The sequence below is a fragment of the Phascolarctos cinereus genome, unplaced genomic scaffold, assembly GCF_003287225.1.
Source record: "Phascolarctos cinereus isolate Bilbo 61053 unplaced genomic scaffold, phaCin_HiC Scaffold_2;HRSCAF=192, whole genome shotgun sequence".
Taxonomy (NCBI): domain Eukaryota; kingdom Metazoa; phylum Chordata; class Mammalia; order Diprotodontia; family Phascolarctidae; genus Phascolarctos; species Phascolarctos cinereus.
In genome coordinates, this window is record NW_027555625.1 from 379,141,993 (window position 1) to 379,161,622 (window position 19,630).

The following is a 19,630-nucleotide window of genomic DNA, read 5'->3' on the forward strand; positions in this document are numbered from 1 at the left end:
ATGGTTTTGCTCAGTTCCTGTGGGCTCTCATCTGGGGTCATGGAGCTTCTTTGGGCTGCCCTGCTGGTCTGTTTGGTTGCACCATCCTGACTTAGATCCTGGCTCTATTATCACCATGGCTTGAGCTTCCTGTTAGGTGCAGATTCATGCCTGCCCCTGAAACAGTTCAGGGGATGGCATCTGAGCTGTGGGTGGACTGTGACATTCACCTTCTGAAAGCAGAAGGAAGCAACACAAGCCAGAAAGAGCCATTTCACAGGATCTTACATAATTTTGATTAGGAAAGACCTTATAATGTAATGCAGAGTAAAATCAGCAGAATCAGATCAATGATACAACTAGGTTTCTAAAAGGCAGAAAAAAAGGAAGGAAAACAGGGCCAGTGGTGACCAAATTTTGGCAAACCTAGAAAGGGATACAGGACAAAAGCATCTTCTTTCTTTCTTGTTAGTTCATTTGGCTCTACTGAGTGAAATGTTAAGAGTTTGAGAAGAACATGGCCCTCCAATTCCAAAAAGCCCAGCTGAATCCCTGGTTAGTGGCCCAGGTAGATGGTCACATGTACCCTGGGATTGTCTGGTTACACATGGAGTTCAAGGCTTCCAAATTCTTTGGAAACATGCAACCTAACATAGTCCTCAACATGAGGAAGAGAATAATATCTTCAAAGCCTGCACTGTGAAAACTGGTAAATACTAGGAATGGGTTGATGACCCTGACCCAGCCAAGCGGAAGGTATAACTGCAACATGCACTAAAAAAAAAAAAACCTGATAAACAGTGGCACCGAGGAGGTACCCATGAACCTGGTGAAGAGATATTAAGTCTGTTGTATCCTCTAGGCCTAGGGCTCAACTAAACCAGAGTCCACAGTATCTGCTTCTGAGATGAGAGGGAAAATGAACTAATGAGGAAGAACAAGATAGGAAATGGGAAGAGCTAGATCAGGTGCAGCTCGGCATGCCTAACCAGAATGCCTTCCCTTTCCTGAACATCATTGGTTCTCCCACGGGGCCAACCAACATGGGCGACTACAGCGTGGGCAACTGCAATGCTGAAGCAGTGTGGCCCAAAGGAAGCCCCTGGAAGTAGAAGTGCCCCCAGCTCCCATGCAGCATGATTTCTTTAGTTCTCCAGTACTGTAGGTCAGCTCTCTTTCAATGACTGATCTGGATATTAAATTCCAATGCCAAAGGTGACCAACCTCCAAGGTTGTTAACTATTATGGTGATCTGAGGTCCATGTTTTTGGCTGTCAGGGGATAGGTGAAGTTCCCTGGGCCACATCGAATCACTAACAGAAAGCAGAATTTTTTTTTAATGGAAGGTTATTGGATGTCATCGACAGGGGGCTGATCTTGGAAGTCGGCAGCCATATCAATTGTGCCATCAGATTGTGCCAATGCATTGAGAGAAAGAACTGATAAATAGAAGTATGTATAGAATAATTTTTCACACACAAACATATGTATGTATATATGTATGTGTGTATATGTATGTGTAAGTAAATATATATATACACTTATGTCTAATGGTAGCCATCTCTAGGGCTGGAGGAGGAGGAGGGGGAAAAGAAAAAAAATTTACAAGATAACTTTATTATATTTTTAAAAGGAATAGCAAGTTGTACATAATAGATTTGCAGCTTCATGTGCAACCATCTTTTCTATTATACTCTGATATGGAAATGCTTGTTTTATTCCATAAATTAAAAATAAAATGAATAAATCTGAAAAAGAAATATACTGGTCTGGACAATCTACATCTTCCACTTGAAGACCCCAACTGATTGAGTAGCAAAAGAAAGTCAAGCTATTCTGTCCAGAAGTCTTCCTCAACAAACTCTTTGCAAATCAGAAAGGGCAAAAAGAAAAGCAACTACCTTTTGAGATTTGTTTGTGCTTTTAGGAAGAATAGCTTAATGGGAAACCCCAAAAGAAAAAGCTCATTGTGGTTCAGGTTATTTCATGGTCATGAGGATGATCTATGAGATGTTTTCTGGCTATTTCACATGGTTCTTTGACAAAGGCAGTGTCCACCTGCAGATCTTTATCCAGATTATCAAAGATAGCATTGTCACCTACCTGAAACATCTATACCACCTCCTCCCAGACCCAGGAAATCTGGCCTCCCATAAGCCCTTTCCCCAAAATTCATATGACATATGCCCTGCTGGCTTGGTGTTCTTGGTTGCTGTGGCCCTCCTCCCTTTTTCTAAATATTATATATGTATATATATGAATTTTTATTATTTGTATTTGTAAACTAGCTTTTCACTCTATCCTCCTCTCCATAAAAATATTAATAGTTTCTGAATGTCTCCTACTCTACTTAGCTCTGAAAAAAAACCTTGATTTTAATTTATATCAAACAAAAGATCTTATAAAGTTCCTATTTTTCATTATTGAAAATCCCAGTGGGGTTAACCATAGTGGTATAGTATAAGAGAAAGAATATACAATGGAAGTCAGAAAATCTAGCTTCTGTGGTGAGTTGAAGTCATTGCCTTGCTGTATGATTTTAGCCATGGCATTTCTTTTGGTCCTCTATAAAAGATGAGATCAATCTCCATGATCTCTAGCATCCCTTGAGCTCAAACATTCAATGTCTCAATGACTACATTGCAAACATTAGAAAAAGCAGCTCAGAACAGAATTCCCTCCCATAATTCCCTACCTTACTGCCTAGTAGTTTAGAAAGAACACTATTTTGGATATCAATGAACCTGTGTCTGAATCCTGGCTCAGTCATTTACAGCCTATGTACGGGTCCAGGGCAATTTTTTTAGTCGTTCTGGTCCTCAATTTCCTCATCTAAAAAGTGAAAGATTTGTACCACATGCTCTCTAAGGTTCCTTCTAACTCTAACCTCTTTCCCTACCTTGCTTTGTTCTTGGCCCAACAAAATTGTCTATCTTTCATTAAATTTCCCACTAGTGCTACTTGTTGTTTAGGAAAAAATAAGTGTTTATGAAGCAGCTGTTGTATCAGCCAATCAACTATACATTACCACTAGATAAATAGAGAGGATTCAAACATCAGGTGTCTAATCAGGAAATCTCCCATTTTGGCCTCTCACAACCCTGCCATTAGGCAGGAGTGTGCTGGATCCAGTTCATACTGGCTCCAAAACCACTTGTTAAATTTTCACTGTGAGCATTTATACCTTTTAAAAATCAGCCAACTATAAACCAAGGCTTTGATTTATTGTCTTGTTGATTGTTTAGTCTTAACAAAGTGATGGCAAAAAGTTTAATGATCCAGACCAATTTTAAGTTTGTGTATCCTAGGGATTGCTGCTTGTAAAGCATTTACCAGCACCCCCCGGCCACCATCTGAAGCAAATGAGCCCCATTCCCACCATACCTTTCCCTCAGAAAGCTGACATTGAGTGGAGTCTAGGGCATAGCTAGAATTGCTGCTGAGAAGTCTGTGAAAATCTGTCTTATGGTTCAAACTCTCCCTCCTCCCGTCAGAATACCTATGATTCAGTCATGGCCTACCGAGGTGAAAATTCCTTTCCCATACTACCACTCCTCATTACTTCAACCTGAGTCCCTATCTTGCTCTGCCTTCTCCTTCTGTTGTAGATCCCCCATTGTATTATTAACAAGTGACCAAACAGAACTCTTGTCATACTTCTTCTGTTCTTGTCATCCTTCTTCTGTTCTTGTCATCACCCTAGTTTATTCACATTACCCACCTTCTTTGTTCCTGCTCATATGCTGCTGAACAGTTGTGGAGAAAACCATACAATTGTGCTAACTAGGTTCATTCTCCATGGAGCTCCAGTTAAGCATCATCATCATCATCATCATCATCTAGGTATCCCATAGACATCTCAAACTCATTATTTCCGAAACAGCTAGGTGGCACTGTGTAGAGAACTCAAATCCGACCTCAGACACCTACTAGCTATGTAACCCTAGGCAATTCACTTAACCTCTCCCTGCCTTGGTTTCCTAAAAAAAGAAGGATAATAGCATCTACCTCCCAGGGTTGTTGTGAGGATCAAATGAGATAATATTTGAAAAGCAATTAGCATAGTGCCTAGCATATAGAAGGCGCTTAACAAATATTTGTTACCTTCATGGCCTTTCTTTCAAACCCACTCCTCTTCCTAATTTATCTAATTTTTTGAGTATACCAGCACCCTTCCAGTAACCCAAATTCTCATCCCAGAATCTTCTTCAACTCATCACTCACTAATTCCCTTAAACAATCAGTTATTAAGTATTTTCCTAGGATTGCATCATTTGAGAATTGGAAGGGACTTCAGAGTCTTAGGTATTCATAGAGTAAGGGAGTGTATATGAGCAATGATCTCACAAAGGAAACTGAAAAGGATGGGCCAGGCAGGTAAAAGCAGAGCCAGAGAACATAGCAATGAAAGTACAGAGAGGCAAGAATATCCAGGGAAAGAAGGATAGTCAATAATGTCAAAGCTGATGAGTAGACAAGAAGCATGATATTTGAGAGATGCCCTTCAAATTCTTAAGAGATCATTGGTAACAATGCCAAAACTTTTTTTGTTTATTTTCTAGGGGAAGAACAAATCACAAGGGACACTAAGTTTGGGAGGAACCACATGGCTCTCTGGAAGAATATGGGAATTTCATGGGAATGCCAGATCACTGCCCAGATAGCAACTCTGAATTCAGTTGCTTCTAAAGACAACTGTGCATGATTTATGGGGTTTCTTCATCTACTTATGATCTCCTGTGCATCCTTTACATTTGAACATTTTCAAAAGGATAGAATTAAAACTGTGATCCATCCAATATGCATTCATTACTTTGGTTGCTTATATATAGACTATAGATCCCTTTTACCCATTTCTGTGAGAATCTAGACATCAATTAAACTGTGATTTTTCCCAGAGCAAGCTTTGAGTGGGGGCAACAAGCCAAGAAAGAAATGAGTCCTTTAGGAAATCAAATCTAATTTGTGTGAGCCTAGAGCTTTCAGGGGACCTTGGACTATAGGTTACAGTGTTTTATGCCTAGAATTATATGTTTAACCACAAACACAGTTTTCTACATCTTCAGTTTTTAAAATAATTTTTAAAATTTAAAATAAGTTGTTTTAAAATTACCAAAGTTGTCTGGTGATTGTTTTCATTTTCATTTTATTGATTAGAATTCTGGAAAACATCTTAATGTGGAAAATGCTTCACATCTCCCATTATTAAATAAATTTAGATATATTAGAGCTGAAGTCCAAACTCTAGTTCATACAAAGAAGGGTTTGGCCAATACATTTCAAGAAGGTGGATGAGATCTAGCTGACCCCAGTTAATAACAAAACCTTTCTATTCAGTATTTGAAAATTTTAATATTAGCCAGATCTCTTTGGTTAAAGTTAACGTTAATTAGAATTTGGCTTAAAAAAAGGACAATCACTATGACCCACAGTGCTTACTCGTGATTAATAACATTACAAATTCATTACTCATTAATATATGAACAATGTTCACAGGGCACTTTTTCCATCTGGTATGTTTATGACTGTAAAAAAATAATTTTCTCTTATCACTTCCTGTAGGTGAGAGCTGAAAGCTATCTTTAAACAGCAGATGTTCTTGGTCTTTAAGTCATTACATGGCTTCATCATAGCTTGGATTACTTACAGTCCCCTATTAGTTCAGGGATAGAAGTAAATATGTTCATGAAGATCCATTTTTCATTCCATTCACATTTTGGTGGGACTGGAATACTCCAAAGCTCTCCAAATGTGCAGCCACAGAACATATTTTAAATGTAGGTGATTATAACAGGAATTGATGGCAAAGTAAGGGAGGAGGGGGTGTCGGGTAAAGGGAGGAAAGAGAATAAGGCAGGAAGAATAAATTTTTGCTAATCAGAGAGCATGAAGTTCAAAACAATTCAGCAAAAAAGTAGGTGGGGTTTATGGTCAAAGACAACATATTTCTTGATTTAGAGTTCTCCCTTCACTTTAATCTAGATGATACAGGGAGGGTATGAAATGGTGTGATTCAAGGAATGCCCAAACACTACATTATTTCCGAATGAATGCAGGGAAAACAATTTGCCATGCCAGCCTGGGGAAGAAGAAAATCAGAGGCTGCTTCCTATACTAATTGCTAGAGCTGAGGTTCCCCTTCTAGAACCTCTCTGAGAGAGCTGCTAGTCATCTGCACCTGTCCCCTTGGCATTTAGAGTACCAGATATTGCTGATGTAGCCCTCTTACTGGGCATAGATTTCTCTCATGCACTATACTATACCCCACACATTGACCCCAAGGAGGATTCTTCCATATTTTCCTGATACTTTGCATTTTAAAGGTGATTTATGATTTAGTTCTCTGGGAAATATTATGTCCTTTTTTTAATTTTCTCAAGTTGTTATAGCATACCAAGGTGAATAATTTTGAATGTGGTTTGATTCCTAAAATGGTAGGTAGATGGTAGTCCCACAATCCCTTAAGAAAAATTCAGGGGTAGCTAGATGGTGCAGTGGATAGAGTACCGGCCCTGGATTCAGGAGGACCTGAGTTCAAATCTGGCCTCAGACCCATAACACATACTAGCTGTGTGACCCTGGGCAAGTCACTTAACCCCATTGCCTAGCCAAAAGGGAAAAAAAAAACACAATAGAAAAATTCAGATTAGGGGCAGCTAGGTGGCGCAGTGGATAGAGCACTGAGCCTGAAGTCAGGAGTAAATGAGTTCAAATCCCGCCTCACACCAAACACTTGACACTTATACTAGCTGTGTGATCCTGGGCAAGTCACTTTAAAAGGGGGGGGGGCAGCTAAGTGGCACAGTGGATAGAGCACCAGCCCTGAAGTCAGGAGGACCTGAGTTCAAATCTGGCCTCAGATTGACACTTGATACTTGCCTAAAAATAAAAAAATTTAAAAAAAGAAAAAGAAAGAAAAATTCAGATTACTCAAAGACATGGAAACAAAGGGTGTTCCCATCTATTGGGGAAATTGGAACACATTATGGTATATAAATATTGAATAACCTTTGTTATAAGAAATAATAAATATAAAAATGCAGAGAAACCTGGGAAGCTCTTAAGAACCAATGTCTGCTCCCTACAGTCTTCACTCTTTGATTCCTCCCCTGATGCCTCTCCTGGAGCCGCCCAGAACCCATTCAAAATGGCTAGTCTGCAAGAAGATCTACTATCCCTAGAATCACCTTCTCCCTTCCCTTTTGGCTCCTCCCATGACTCTGTATCCCACAAAACCAATTGTTCATATGGCTTAGATGAGGTGTGAGTCACCAACCCTATCCCTTCCAGGGGAAAATGGAGGACCACCAGGCTATATCATTTGTCCTGACACTAGGTCTTGAAATGCCCTAGAACTTATCATCTGCCCAGCTCTACTCCCTCCAGACTCCCGATACTTTCATTAGACCAACTAAAGACCCCTAGACCTTGCCATCTGCCTTACAACTGAACTTTCTCTTATGTATTGTCTCCCCCAATGAAACTCAGTTCCTTGACATGAGGGACTGTCTGGCTTCTTTTTGTATTTCAGTACTTAACATGGTAGTTGGCATATAATGTGCACCTAATAAATGCTTGTTTCATTCTTTCTTTCAAATAAGAACAACAAAGAAAAGAATATATACCACTACAATAATGTAAGTGAAATTAACAACAAATCAAACACTGTGTCATTATAATGACCAGTAGAATTCTGGATGGTAGACAAAAAATATACCTCTTTCATTTCATTGGCGAAGTGGGGAACTACAAGTGTGGAATGTTGCATACACTGTCACACAAGATCACTGTATCATTAGTTTGGTTTACCCCTTTTTCCATGTTATAAGGGACAAGTTACTGAAAGGCAGGAAGAGTATATAGAAAAATAATTGCAAAAACAGAAGACATCAGCAAAACAAAAAAAAATCAAGTTATACACTGTGGTGCTAGTGGAAGTTCATCAATCTTTATTGAGTAATAAAATGGGGGAAAGACTGGATTCAAATTCAGAAGACTTGGATTCAATGCCACGGAATACCTGTGTGACCTTGGGATAGTTTTTTCCCTCTCTAGGCCTTATTTATCTCATCCATAAAATAAAGGGAAAGAAGTAGAAACTCCTAAGCAGCCTTCCAGTGAGAAGTACTGTTCAAGCCACAGTCCAAATCAAGGTTCTAAATGTGAGACACAGTTCTTCACACATTGTAACCCAGGAAGATCTAGGAATCTAGGAATCCAGGCTGGGTATTGCAGCCAGCCCAACAACAAAGCATTGAGGAGCAATTGTTTCAGGATGCTCCAGTGTTATCATACTCTCCTGTCAAAAGCTAGGAGAATATGATCATAACATAATATTATACGCTCATGTAATTATGGAGAAGATGAGTGCTGGACCTGGAGTCAGGAAAACCTGAGTTTAAAATGTGGTCTCAGACACTAGTTATATGACCCTGGGAAAGTCACTTAACTTTTGCCTGCCTCTGTTTCCTCTTTTGTAAAACAAGGGTAATAATAGTCACTACCTCCCAAAGTTTTCATAAAAGTAAATTGTTACATTGCAAGCCTTAAAGTGCTATATAAATGGGGTGAAACAAGGTTGTGTGCTTGCTCCCATGCTTTTTAACATGATGTTTTCAACCATGTTGACAAATGTCTTCAATGAGGATAATGCAGCATCGAGGTCAGCTACCACACTGATGGTAAATTCAACGTGAAAAGGCTACAAGCCAAGACCAAAGTGGAGGGAGAGTTGGTGCATGATTTTCCATTTGCTGATGATTGTGAGCTCAATGCAGCCTCTGAAGCTGAGATGCAGCAAAGCATGGATTGATTCTCTGCTGCTTGTGCTACTCTTGGCCTGACAATTAACATCAAGAAAACACAAGTGCTCCATCAGCCACCATCGCACCATCAGTTACAACAAATGGAGAAGTTTTGAATGCTATGGATAAGTTCACTTACCTTGGTAGTGTACTTTTCAGGAATGTACACAATGATAATAAGGTTGATGCATGCATTGCTACAGCCAGCTCAGTGTTTGGGAGGGCTCCAAAGGAAACTGTGGGAGAGAAGAGGTATTAAACTCACTAACAAACTGAAGATCTACAGAGCCCTTGTGCTGACCTCATTGTTGTATGCCTGTGAAACCTGGACAGTATACCAGCCCATGCCAGGAAACTGAATCACTTCCATTTGAATTGTTTTAGGAAGATTTTGAAGATCACCCAGCAGGATGAAATACCAGACACTGAGATCCTTTTTCAAACCAAACTGCCAACCATTCAAACTCTTCTGCAGAGAGCACAACTCTGATGGGCTACCTACATTGCTCAATTGCAAAACATACTCTTGCCAAAAAGATTATTTTGTGGAGAACTCATACAGGGCAAGCATTCACATGGTGGTCAGAAGATGCAATGCAAGGATACTCTCAAGGTCTCTCTTAAGAGCTCTGGAACTGATTGTGTGACGTGAGAGACACTGGCATAGGACTGCTCAGCATGGTGTGCTCACATCAGAGAAGGTACAGTGCTCTATGAGCAAAGTAGAATTGAAACAGCTCAAAAGAAACGTGAGATGCACAAATTTAGAGAATCCACCTCAAATGTTCACATGGACTATTTATACCCAAGAAGTGGTAGAACATTACAAGCTCATATTGGTCTAATCAGCCACAGTTAGACACTTGCATAATGCTGCCATTTTGGCCCCCTTTAAGAATAAAGGACAGCAACCAAGCCTCCTAAACCTATTCTTCATGAACTCCAATCCTTGCGCTTTCCCAGCTCATTAAACTTCCTCTACTTATACTCTCCTCTCATCCCAAGCTCTCAAGCATATCCCTATTCCAGTCCATTCTCCACTCACATGCCAAGATGATTTTTCTAAAGCATAGGTATGACTGTATCACCTCCCTCCTCAAGATGCCCAAGTGACTTCCTGTTACCACCAGGATCAAATAGAAGTTCCTGTGTTTGACATTTAAAACTCTTTACATCTTGGTCCCTTCCTACATTTCCATCCTTCTTATGCACCTTGCTCCTCTGTAGGCACTCTGATCCAGATGCACTGGCTTACATGCAATTCCTTGAACACCATACTCCATCTCCTGGCTCCATGACTTTACACCAGCCCTACCTCATACCTGGAATTCTCTGCTACCTAGCCTCCACTTTGTAGTTTCCCTGTTCTCCTATAAGAATCAGCTCAAATCTCCTCTGCTTTAAGAGGCTTTTTCTAGTGTCCCCATTACTAAAGCCTACCTTTTTCAGAGTATTTTCAAATACACTACATATATACACATACATATACAAACATATACATCTAAATATTTGTATACTGTCTCTCCCATTAGAATGTGCATTGCTCAAGAGCAGGAACTGGTGGGGTTTTTTGTTTGGTTTGGTTTGGTTTGAATTCTTTGCATTCCCAGTACTTAGGACAATTAGTAAGCAATAAATAAATGCTCACTGAGCGACCATCTCAATCTGTTGATGAATCAATTCAACTGTATACTACCCTTTACTCTCAGATGCCTTGCTCCTTGTCATACCCAACCCTGGATTACTCTCACTATTCAACTTTTTCATTCCTATTCCTATGCTGCTAAACAGAGCTGGAAGAAGTCATTCAACCATAACTAGGCTCTGTATAAATTTAAGTTGTCCACTCTCACCGGGGACTTCACTACAACATGGCAATCGTTTTACTCTTCCTTAAGAGATTCACTAGCTCATTCCCCACATCAGGTGTCACAAATCTGTACTCCTCCCTATGTCCTCTCAGCTAAAGATTTTAACTTATATTTTACTGTAAATTAAAGTCATTTGCTTCAAGCCTCCTCTTCTTCTCTGCTCATCTCTCTCTCCCCACTTCTCAACTCCTTGTAATTTGGGTCCCACCTCATTACTCAAATGAAACTGCTCTCTCCAAAGTTATCAGTGATCTCTTAATTGTCGAAGCTAATAATCTTTTCTCCATCTTTATCTTTCTTTACCTGTCTGAAGTATTTGACACTGTTGACTACCCTCTCCTCGTGTATCTTCTTTTCCTTCTCAGTTTTTATGCCACCGTTTTCTTGGTTCTCCCTCTGTATGTCTGACCACTTCTCAGTCTCCTTTGCTTTATCATTGCCCATTCTCTCCCCCCTAACTTTAAGTGTATTCTAACTCTCTGTACTAGATCTTTTTATCTTCTCTCTACAATATCTCTCAGTGACCTCAGCCACAGCATGGATCTGATTATCATTTTATATAGATTACTCCCTCAACTTGGATATTATCCTATCTTTCACACAACCACCCAGTTCATTTTCCTGATGTGCAAATCCTTCTTAAAAACCATGACACTTCCCCTGTTCAGTAAACACCAGTGACTCCATATTAACTCTAAGATCAAACTTTGGTTCCTTTGGCATCTAAAGCTCTTCACAGTCTGGATCCTTCCTATCTTTCTAGTCTTATTACACATTCTTCATCTTCATGCATGCTGTGATTCCTCATACATGATTCTAGATCTTTCAGTATTGTGCCTTTTCAATAGCTGTCTCCCATGCCTGAAATACACTCCCTTCTCAACTCTGCCTATAGGAATCTCTGGTTTCCTTCAAGACTCAGCTCAAGTGCCACCTTCTGCATGAGACCTTTTCTTATTCCCCTAGGTGGTGGTGTCTTCCAGCCAACTCTCCCGAATCAAGATTACATTGTATTCATTTTATGCATACACCGATATACAAGCATGTTGTCTGTCCATCTGGAATGTAAGCTCTTTGACACATGGGCTGCTTTGCTTCTATTTTTTCATTTCATTTTGCTTTGTTTTTATCCTAAGTACTTATATTTTATACCTAACATTTATTAAGTACTTTTGGACAATTGATCAACTGATTTCTCCTGAAAATTCTCTTCTTTAGGCCAAATACCCCCAGTTCCTTCAACTAATCCTTATATAACATGGACTCAAGGCCCTTGACCTTCATGACTCTCCTCTTCTGGATGACTTCCAGTTTATCAATGCCTTTGATAAACTGTAGCATCCAAAACTAAATGGAATTTACCAGATTTTATCTAACCAATATCTATCATCTCTATTTTTCTGGAAGCTAAGCTTCTCTCATTCCAGGATTGAGAACAGGAGTGGTGGAAAAAGAGGATTGTTAGTGAATATGACATGCACACAGTTAAATCAAACCCCACATATGAAATCATCGGAGCAAAAGAGATATTTGCAAGGAAAATGGTGGGGACATGCAGTTGTCCCCAGTGTATGTGGCCAGCCAGCAAGATTATGTGTATACTAGATCCTAATGTTGTCCGCATTTGAAGAATAATTAGGTGCCATGTCTGAATGACATAGTTCTGAGTTCCTAACAATTTCCACATGGGAAAGGAGGATGCCAGGAAAAAGATGAGAAGCAGACACAGAATATCTGACCTTGGAAAATACTCAAAAGAAATGATTGTGAGTAGGCCCACAATACAAGTTTAGCAGATTGGCTCCTAAAGAGATGGAAAGAATCTTAAGATCAATTCTCTTGTTTTAAAAATAAGGAAGCAGAGATCATTACTTCCCCAGTTAGCATAGTTGTTGTGAACATAGTAGCCACTTAATAAATGCTTGTTGAAACAAATTGGATTGAATTGAACCTAATGTCCTGAAACCCCACAGAAAGTCAATGGCAAAGCTATGATTCCCTAAGCACTGCTTTTCCATGATATACCTCCAGGCAATCTGCTTCAGGAGGTTTGCCCCCTGAAAATAAAAAGAAGATGATTTGACAAAATGGCAGTAGGCATATTTAGCAGCTAATGGATATCAGCAATAAAAATGGCTGTGTTCTGAGCTTCAAGATAAACAACTATCACAGCATTTAAAACACATGCTATATTTACTTTCTGGCTTTTTAATTACAAAATCGATGAAGTGTTAATGATTTAAACATTATCATGGCTCACTGGGAATTCCAAAACTCCTCTTTTTGTGGTATGAATTTATAAGTTTGTCAATTCGCCCAATTTGTCAGAACAATTTCCATTAGTAAATATGAATATTTAATGAAAAGGAAAACTGGCATGAGCAACTTTACTTAAGCATCTGATGACTTACTGGAAGATAGAAGATATATTAGTGGGTTATCTCATTAACTATTTTCATAGTAAAAAATGATCTCCAAATATATCAATAGGTCTTTTCTTGATATGGGGACTTTATCAATGATCTAAATAGTGTTCCTTCTAAAATAACAATCTTTTTTTTTACTTTCTTCAAACTTTTGCTATTTGTTTCTAATCCTAATTCATGATATTTCCTGATTACATAAGAGTTAGCCATAATGTACTTAGAATTGAGGGGGAGGGTCACTGAAATAATTATTTTTACCATGTAGTTATGTATAGATACAAAATGATTCATTTTCCCTGAAAACTGACATTTTCTCAACCTTCTTTACTTCTTCCCTTTCTTCCTTACTTCTCCCCTCTTTTTCTCCCTCTTTCTTTTCCTTCCTTTTTGTTCTTTTTCTCCCTCCCTTCCTCTTTTCTTTCCTTCTGTTCTCTATTTCCCATTTCCCCCCTATTCTCACAATTGTTCTATATCCTTTCTTACTCATGCCAAGTGGATGTGTTGTACACCAAAGACATTTTTCATCAAAACAGTTTATATACTTATCCTGCATAAACATGGCCCCAGCCTTATAGTCGGACTATATCAACACACAAGAAATATTTTGACTAACTAGATAAACTTTATCTGACAGTAGCATATGATATTGTTTTCTTGGAAAAGAGGGAAAATTAAGGTCAAGTGATCCTGAGGAGATGAATTACTGAAGAAGATAGAACTTACCTACTTCATATGACAATCAACCCTAGGGAAGAGAGAAAGACAATATAGCCCATGAATATAAAAAATGTTGCAATTAATTTTGAAATGCAGTAAGAGACCTAATATTCAGATAAAAGCATGAGGACAAATTTATGTTTATGCACACATACATATACTTGCAACTAATAGATCATATATAGTTCAAAAAGTATTAGGGAGAAAATCATTAAGTAATTCTTTAGGTAATTAATCTTGTGCTAATGGATTGAACATTTCTCTTTCAATTTCTATTTTGCCTTCTGGTTCTAAAATATCAGGGCAGTTTTCCTTGATAATTTCTTGAAAGATGATGTCTAGGCTCTTTTTTTGATCATGGCTTTCAGGTAGTCCAATAATTTTTAAATTCTCTCTCCTGGATTTATTTTCCAGGTCAGTTGTTTTTCCAATGAGATATTTCACATTGTCTTCTATTTTTTCATTCTTTTGGATTTGTTTTACAATGTCTTGATTTCTCATAAAGTCACTAGCTTCCATTCTTAGCTTCTATTCTAATTTTTAAGGAAGTATTTTCTTCAGTAATCTTTTGGACTTCCTTTACCATTTGGGCAATTTTGCTTTTTAGGGCATTTTCCATTTGGCCAATTTTGCTTTTTAGGGCATTCTTCTCCTCATTGGCTTTTTGGACCTCTTTTGCCATTTGGGTTAGGTTATTTTTTAAGGTGTTATTTTCTTCAGTATTTTTTTGGGTCTCCTTTAGCAAGCTGTTGACTTGTTTTTCATAATTTTCTTTCATCACTCTCATTTCTCTCCCCAGTTTTTCCTCTATTTTCTCTTACTTGCTTCTCAAAATCCCTTGTGAGCTCTTCCAAGGCCTGGGACTGATTCATACTTTTCTTAGAGGCTTTGGATGAAGGAACTTTGACTTTGTTGTCTTCTTCTGGTTATATGTTTTGATCTTCTTTGGCACCAAAGTAAGATAATATAGTCTGACTCTTTTTGTGCTGCTTGCTCATGATCCCGGCCAATTACTTGAGTTTTAAACTCTTTGTTAAGGTAAGAGTCTGCTTCCAATGTGGAGAATGTATTGTCCCAAGCTTCAGGGGTCTGTACAGCTGTTTTCAGAGATACTTGTAAGGACCTGTAAATTTTCAGTTCTTGCAAGGTGGTATGATAAGGGGTGAGGTGTTTACTCCTTTCCTGGCCTGTGCTCTGGTCTGTTAGTGACCACAAGCACTCCTTTCTGTCCTGGAACTAGAAGGAAGGTTTCTTCTTCACCGCCACTACAAGCTCCACCATGCCAGCACTCCTCCTCACCCTAGGATGTCACCAAGAACTGTGACCCAGATCCAAGCTCAGGCAAAGCAAGAGATTCCTGCCTCAGCACTGGCAAAGAAATCTCTGCAATCCCCCTCTGATCAGCCACTTGATTCCCCTTCAGTCTATGGGCTGGAAGCTCAGGACACAGCTGCCACCCAGGCGCCCATGCTCTGTGCTCTGCATTCTGGAACTGGCTCTGAGACCTAGCTCCTCTCTCACCGCAGAAACAGACTTTTCCCACTGACCTTCTAAGTTGCCTTTGGCATTCTTGGGTTCAGAAGTCTGGAAACCACCACAGCTGCCCATGATTCAGTCCTCTGAGGCCTGCTCCAAGTTCGCTGCGGCCTGCGCCCCCATGCCGCACTGTGTTCCTCTACCAGCCCTGTGTGATATACCTTTCCAATCAATCATCCAGATTGTCTTGGGCTGGGAATTTGCTTCACTCTGTCTTTTTGTGGGTTCTGCTGCTTTGGAATTTGTTTAGAGCCATTTTTTATAGGTATTTGGAGGGGTGTGGGAGAGAGCTCAAGCAAGTCACTGCTTTCACTCCACCATCTTGGCTCCGCTCCTCGGATTGAACATTTCTCAAGAACACTACCTTGTATTTCTTCGTGTCTCCTATGTGTAGTCAAACATACTTTGTATATGCTTACTTATATGTTTCCTCCCTCAATAGAATGGAAGCTTCTTGACAACAGATTCAGTTCTTTCCTTTGTCTTTATAGTGACTAATGGAGTGCTTAGTACATGGAAGGAACTTAATGCACATTTGCAGGGTTTATTCCCTAGCACAGTACCTAAAAAATGCAAGCTACACAATAAATTCTTGTTGATATGAATTGAAAAGTTGACTGTATAACTAAATCCACATTCTTTGCATTCAATAAAGAGCTCTATTAATCACCTTCCTTCAATATTTATTTTAAAATGTACCTTCATATCTTTTTTACTGAGCTCTATTAGGATAATTGTACCTAAGAATTTTTGGAGTAAATATGCATATGTGTGGCATGAGTTGGCATGTGACATCAACCACAAATTGTCCTTGGCTGTCAACCATGGATTGAATGGAGGCCACCCCAAACAGCCTTGGCTTCTTCCCTCGCTATCTGTCATCCTGTCAGATTCTTGGCACTTCCGAGATCCCTAAGCTCAAATAGTATTCTTAACCACCGCAGTCCATCCACCCACACTGTTAGCCACATGCTCATCTGCTATCAGAGGGTCCCCAACACCAGAGGATCATCAGGGATAGAGAAATGACAAGAAACCAAAGCCTCTCTATCTCTCTCCAGGATCTGGTCCAGGGACACAAGGTGTGAATTTATCTTCACAGCCAGATCAAATGTTATAAAGTTGTTATCCTGGAGAGACAATTTGATGATCCAGACAGATACAAATTCTACCTATATGTTCTGTTAATTGCCATTGGGATCTTAAACAATAATTTTCTTCAAACTAGGAAAGCTAACCTATCCATCAATGTATATATACATGTATCTACATACATGTCTAGCTGTTCATCCATCCAACAGAGACATTTTTCCTTGCCAAATTACTGTCTTCCCTTTGTACACCTTAATATTCCACTGGGATAACATATGATAGAAAAATAGTAAGTTAATTCCCAGTCTCTGTAAGAACATTCTGCATTTGTTTCATGTGACTAATTTGGATTGGTTTTCTGTTTTCATGCACAGAAGCAATAAACCAAATAATTGAACTAAAGGGGCACATAGTCAAATGGAAAAAGAAAAGTATTATGTAGCCTAACAATTCATGTATTTCTCATGAACCTTTTCTCTGTTAATCTGAGGTGAGGCATGGGGAGGATTCAAGAATTGGGGCCAGTATCACTTAGAGCTCATTCACTGTTACTTCTAGACAAGAAAAACTCCAGAAACAGCAGAAAATACCTTCAATTTTATACTTTAAAAACTCCAACTATGCCTTGGTGATTTTCTTTAAGAGAGCTCTGTTAAGCCAAGAATGCTCCAGGCATTTCATTGGAGCATATATACACATGAGGCCGTACCTAAGTTTGATAAGTATCCCACTAAGGAAAGAAGGAGTTTTGCCATTAATAAAAAGGACCAAATAAAAATTCTTGCTAATTTGCATGATTTAAGTTGGAAAGAGCATCTGAAAATAATTGGATCCTTAACTGTCTTTTTCCCCCCAAAAGGCTTTACACTATATCAGTTTCATTATTATATTATATTGATGTATAATATAATAATTATAACATAAATATATTATATAATTATTATACAATACTATTACGGTATATCAGTATTCCACCTGTATGAATTCAAGCCATTCTTTTTCAGTGTCTCTAGCAACCAGAGCCTAATACAAAGGAGATTTCACAAGATCTCAGAGCAAGAACCACTGTTTCTAATGTAATTTTTCTTTGCTATGAGTTGGAAAATAAGTTGAAAAAAATAAAGTATTGGTTTACCATTAAGAAGAAGGGGAAAAAAATCTAGTCAGTCAGTACATAAGCATCTATTAGTCTCTTACTATGTGTCAGGCACTGTGCTAACTACTGAGGTTACAAAGAAAGGCAGATAATCCTTACCCTCAAGAAGCTCACATTCCTGCCTGGGAGAAAATATGAATACAATTTTGCATATGCAAGATAAAGACAGAACATGGGGAAGATGATCTCAAAGGAAAGGCAGCAGTGAGGAGAGGGAGGTAAAAGTCAGCAAACTTTTGCTTTCTGCAATCAATATCTCAACAATCATCTATTCAATATCCTATAATATGCCAGGCACTGTCCTAAGTTCTGGGGGTGTTGGCTCTTAGAAGCTGGTGGGGAAAGGGCAAGGAAATCAGGAAAAAATTCATGTAAAAGGTAATGCTTGAACCGAGTCATAGAGAAAAAGAAATTTTGAGAGATACTAATGACGAGGAAATACATTCCAGACAGGGGGGAAGGTCAGCTGTCAGTGAGTGTAAAGGCACAGAAACTGGAGTTAGTGTCTTGTGTGAGCAATGACAAGTAACCTAGTTCTGGCTTGCAGAGCACTGGAAAGAAGGAATGTACAAACAAACTGGAAAGGCAAAATAAACAAACAAAGGAACAAAAAAAACAGTCAAGCTGTTAAAAATGTAAATACTAGAGGGATTTAAGGCTGATCCTAGAGGCAATAGGGAGCCACTGAAGTATATTGAATCCTAGCAGGGTGATATGGCCAGTATTCAACTTCAGGAACCTTACTTTAGTGGCTGTGTGAAGAATGAATGAAAGTGAGCAGACATATAAGGTAGGAATACCATGTAGGAGTCAATTCCTATGGTTCAAGTGAGACTTGATAAGACTGACCTATGGTGGTGGATTTATAGAAAGTGTGGTGAGTAAGGAACTTATATGAAAGATGTTAGGGATACATTACAAGATAGGACAACTCATTGGATACTTAGAATAAATGACAGTAAGGAGTCAAGGATAGCGCACAGGTTGTAAACCTGGGAGACTGAAAAATGACTATGGCCTGGACAGTAATGAGGCAGTACAGAGGTAGGATTTAGGAGGAAAGACAAGGAGTTCTGTTTTAGACATTTTGGGTTTGAGATGCCTATAGGACACCCAGAATAAAATGCCCAATAAGTAGTTTATTGTGAAGAACTAGAGCTCAGGATTGGGACTAGGACTAGATATACAGATCTAGTATTCATCTAAACAGTGATGGGAAAGAGAAGAGGATACCCAGGACAGAGAATTTTGATACATGTACAGTTAGTGAACATAGTATAGATGATGGGTGAGTGAAGGTGTCTGAGAAGGAATACTTACACAAGTAAGAGAAAAAGCAAAACAGAGCAGTATCATGAAATTGCAGAGAGGACGGAATATGAAGGATGAGGGGGCTGTCAATGGTGTCAGATGCTGCAGGAAGGTCAAGAAGAATGAGGACTGAGAGGAAGCCATTAGGTTTGGCTATTCTTAACTGGTATTTTTCTTTGCAGGAAAAAAATGAGCTTTTGCCCTAGCCAAAATATTGCTTCAAAAGTCAGGAGCTATGTTCTTAAGAATTACGCATAATAGAGGCAGCTAGGTGGTGCAGTGGATAGAGCACCGACCCTGGTGTCAAGAGGACTTGAGTTCAAATCCAGCCTCAGACACATAATACTTCCTAGCTATATGACTCTGGGCAAGTCACTTACTCCCAGTTGCCTCACTAAAAAAAAAAAAAAGAAAAGAAAAGAAAAGAAAAGAAAAGAAAAGAAAAGAAAAGAAAAGAAAAGAAAAGAAAAGAAAAGAAAAGAAAAGAAATACGCAAAATAAAAGAAAGTATACAGGCTAGCGGGTAAAGGGCATTGGCCTTGCCAACTTCTTCCCTATTTTACTCCAGTCCTTAGCTTCATTGCATGCCAATTAAAAAAATCTCTTGGAGGGAGGTAAGCCTCAGTTCCCCAGCCTCCACATAGCCTTGATGGTGTGGGGGATGAGGGAGAGAGACACCAGAGATAAGTCAAAAAATAAATTTTAGGCACACATGGGCAGCTAAGTGGAGCAGTGGGT

The 19,630-nt window shown here is 39.1% G+C and overlaps 1 pseudogene; it reads left to right on the plus strand.

Annotated features, from left to right (window-relative positions):
* The first annotated feature begins 496 nt into the window (after nucleotides 1-496).
* Nucleotides 497-19,630, plus strand: part of LOC110192867 (interferon regulatory factor 6-like) — a 29,259-nt pseudogene continuing 10,125 nt past the window's right edge.